The sequence below is a fragment of the Crocuta crocuta genome, unplaced genomic scaffold (assembly GCF_008692635.1).
Source record: "Crocuta crocuta isolate KB4526 unplaced genomic scaffold, BGI_CrCroc_1.0 scaffold197, whole genome shotgun sequence".
Classification (NCBI taxonomy): Eukaryota; Metazoa; Chordata; class Mammalia; order Carnivora; family Hyaenidae; genus Crocuta; species Crocuta crocuta.
Genome location: NW_027532002.1, coordinates 5,447,458 through 5,451,851, shown reverse-complemented (window position 1 = coordinate 5,451,851; position 4,394 = coordinate 5,447,458).

Here is a 4,394-nt window from a genome sequence, read left to right as displayed (position 1 = left end):
ATTTTTGGTCTGGCAAAAGATGATAAAGAAAGTATGCTTTATCATTATTTACTTTAAAAATATGTGTTTAAAAGGGGAACATTTTCTTTATTTTTTATAAATTTTTAAACATTTTTTATATGTGAGACAAAGAGAGACAGAGCATGATCAGGGGAGGGGCAGAGAATGAGGGAGACAACAGAACTGAAACAGGCTCCAGGCTCTGAGCTGTCAGCACAGAGCCTGATGCCGGACTCGGACTTACAAACCGTGAGATGAGGACCTGAGCCAAAGTTGGACATTGGATTGACTGAGCCATCCAGGTGCCCCTTAACTTATTTTTGTTTTACAACTCACACACAGAAGTACATACATGTATACATAGACCCACCAACATACTCCAATGAATAAATATGACTTCTTGGAAATAACTGGCACAAAATCTAGAATCATTCTTTGAGATGACTTTAAAGAGAAATGAAAGGGGCTCCTGGGTGGCTTAGTCGGTTGATCGTCCGACTTTCGCTTGGGTCATGATCTCACGGTTCGTGGGTTTGAGCCCCGCGTCGGGCTCTGTGCTGACTGCCAGCTCAGAGCCTGGAGCCTGTTTCACAGTCTGTGTCTCCCTCTCTCTCTGACCCTCCCCTGCTCACACTGTCTCTCTCTCACTCTCTCTCTCTCCTAGAAATAAATAAAACATTTAAAAAAAAAGAGAAATGAAAAATGTAAGATTAATCTATTATTCTTTTAATAGAATTATACTTATTTCACATAAACTATTGTCCCAAAGAAGGCAAATTTCTTTTTTTTAAAGTTGTAGCCAGGGGCACCTGGGTGGCTCAGTCAGTTAAGCATCCGACTTCAGCTCACAACGTGATCTCGCAGTCAGTGAGTTGGAGCCCCGCGTCAGCCTCTGAGCTGACAGCTCAGAGCCTGAAGCCTGCTTTGGATTCTGTCTCCCTCTCTTTCTGTCCCTCCCCACCCCTCACTCTCTCTCTCTCAAAAAATAAATAAACATTAAAAACAATTTTTTAAAAAGTTGTAGCCAAATATATTTTATCTGCTAATTTATCTGGTGTATGTTTTTTTCTTTCTCTATATTAAAACAGTTACCTGATTAAGCATAACTCTTCTAAATGATGTAAAAGAAGTTTTTTCTTATTTGCTTATGTTTCTAGAGTACTTAATTATTGGTTTATTTTTTTTGAGTGTCATCTGTTTCTGAGTGCCAAAAGTCATTTCTTCACATTTTGGCGGAAATGTTCTTGTTTTCTTTGGTCGTTGAAGCCTCCCCCACTGTGAGTCCCCATGCCTCCTGTAGGGCTGACACCACCCCTAAAGATAGACGAGACCCAGGGCCCAGTCATGGATGATCAGCAAATTCCACCCCCTGCCATGGAGTGATTGCTTGTGGACCAGCAAGTGACCTATGTGATCCCCATAAGAATCAGCCCCAGACTTTGGATACAATTATTAAAAACAAGCACTTCCTGAGCGGGAAGAATGTCCGCCTGGAGCTGCCATCTTGGCCACTGCTGAGGAGGGGCAGACAGAAGAATGCGCACACAGAGGGAGGGAGAGGGGTCAGACCTGGCAGGGACAGATTCCTGATGACGGTTTTTGAGCACCTGGGTCAAGCCATGTCTGAAGCAAGTCCCACTCCAGACTTACTGTTATGGAAGCAATAAATTCAGTACTGATAAACATTATGCACAGAACTGTCAGAACTGGAAGTGAGTGATGACTGTAAGGCAGTCAGAGCTTCTCAGTAATTCCACAGTCAGTCTGAAGGCCCATTACTGACATCTCCCCTTAGACTATGCTAGATGCCTCCTTATAACCTGGATGGCTATACTTGTCATGAGAAATTTTAATTGCTTGCTTACCTATCTGTCTCCTCATCTGGACAGAGATAAACTCCTTAGGGGACTACTTTCGGGGGGAAGAGCATTTACTTGGTGCTTACTAAGTGTTAGACTCCACTGGTCACAAAACTCCTCTAAAATACCTGTGGTTTTTCCACACTGAGATACCACCTCACGCCAGTCAGAGTGGCTCAAATGAGCAAATCAGAGAACTCTAGATGCTGGCGAGGATGTGGAGAAACGGGCACCCTCCTACACTGTTGGTGGNTGTGTGTGTGTGTGTGTGTGTGTGTGTCAGGGGCCAGCTAGGTAGCGAGTAATTCTCTGAATTTACTTCCCTTTAGAACATATATTAAAACTTAGTAACAACTGGATCAACTCTTTAAAACGAGGGTGGATAAACCTTTTCTCCAAAAAGACAGATAAATATTTAAAGTAAATATTTAAAGGCTTTTCAGGTCCTAAGGTCTCTTTTGCTGTTGTTACATGAAAACAGCCATAGATAATTTATGAACAAATGAGAGAGTTGTATTCCAATAAAACTTTATTTATGGACACAGAAATGGGAATTTCATACAGTTTTTACGTGTCATAAAATATTGGTTCTTCTTTCGGTATTTTTCAACTACTCAAAAAGGCAAAAATGTTCATAGCTCTTGGCCTGTACAAAAACAGATGGTAAACAGAATCTTGCCTATAGGCAGTAATTTGCATACCCTGGTTCAGAACTTAGATCAGTACTTTCCAAATATGATGTGAGCCACATATGTAATTTAAAATTTTCTGGTATCTATAGTTTTGAAAAAAGACAAGATGAAACAGGTGAAATTAATTTTAGTAATATATTTCATCGCCTCTAATATAACTAAGGTATGATCATTTCAACGTATGTTCAACATAAAAATTAACTAATGATGTGTTTTACATTCTTTACATTTGTACTAAGTTTTTGAATTCTGGTATGGATTCTACATTGAAACATATCTCTTAAGTTTCCATCAGAAATACTTGATTTAGATTTAGATTTCACAACATTTACAGCAGAAAACAGATTCACATACACAAGTTGTTAAAAAAATTCTTAAAAGTTTTTAGGTAGTTGAATCAAGTGTTGGTTTTTAAATTTGGTTAATCTCTATTTTTGAGGAGGGGGGAGGGGCAGAGAATGTGGGAGACCGAGTATGAAGCAGGCTCCAGGCTCTGAGCTGTCAGCACAGAGCCCAGTGCAGGGCTCCAATTCACGAATTGTGAGATCATGACCTGAGCTGAAGTCAGAAGCTCAATAGACTGAGCCACCCAGGCGCCCCAAGTATCATGTTTTAAATGTGTTAAATAAAATAAAAAATTTAGTTTGTTAATTACTCTGGCCATATCTGAAGTGCTCAATAGCTACGATGTGATGTTGGGCAGCACAGACTCAGAACAACAAAAGATTGTGTGTTTTTGCCGCGAGGAGTATTTTCACTGGCATGATTTAGAATGGTTAGTAAACGGTGATTATAAAAAGCAGATTGACTATGGCAGTGTTTTCAATGGTTTTAAATTCTTTGCAGACCGTATATAAACCTCTACAGCCTGCAGCTAGGACAGACCTCCCCTCCCTGGTTCACCCCCCCACCCCCACCCCCCGAGCCCTCATGCCCAGACTGTAGTGACTAAGGAAGAGAAAAAGACATGAAAGATTGCCGAAGAGGTAGCTAGCGGCAGATCACGTAGAGCCTGGTGATCAAGGATGAGGATTTCAAACTTTCTCGTCAGCCTAATGGGCCGTCATTGGAGACCTTTTAGTTGCTTTTGGAGAACAGGCTTTAAGGGGGCGAAGGTAAAGTGGAGGTGAGTCATGAAGCTATTGCAGGTTTGAGGTGAAAGAAAATGGTGGTGCAGGGCCATGATGAGGTAAAGCAAGGAAGGCACCTGGGACTCTAGGCTGGAGGAGGCATTCACCCTAAGGTCATACCCCTGTGGCTGCACAATCCTGGGAGCGAGTAGCTCCTTCACTGTTGGCCCTGCCGGCTTGGGTGTGAGGGTTTCTCTGGAGGAAGTGAGAGAAGTCACCAGAATCGGCATCTGTTTGGAAGGAAGAACCCACAGAATCTACCGATGGGCTAGACATGAACTGGGCCAGAAGGAAGGAAGGGAGTCATGTCTGATGTCACATTCCTGATTGTCGCCTGAATCCAGCCCGCCCCAGTAGAGCCGGCACTGCTCACCCTATTGGCAAGCCTCCCAGAGCACAGGGGCGTCCTGAAAATAGGAGATTTCAGTTAAACGCATTTTGAAATGGCAAGTTCAGTTGTGCAGCCTCGATCTCCTTCATTGTAACAAAGGTCATACTGTCCATAAAACGGGACGGTTTATGGTCCCACTCCATTGTGAACCAGCACTGGGGCTGCCTTGTCCTTATAAGAAGTCCCAGCAGGCACCCGGACCCTAGGGTAGCATTGCTGCATTAGCCTGTTTTCACCCAATCTCAGATGCAAAGGCTGCCTTGACCCTTCACTCCATCAAGCTGGGCATCAGCCTGTCCCCACCTCCCTTCTCCCCACTGGG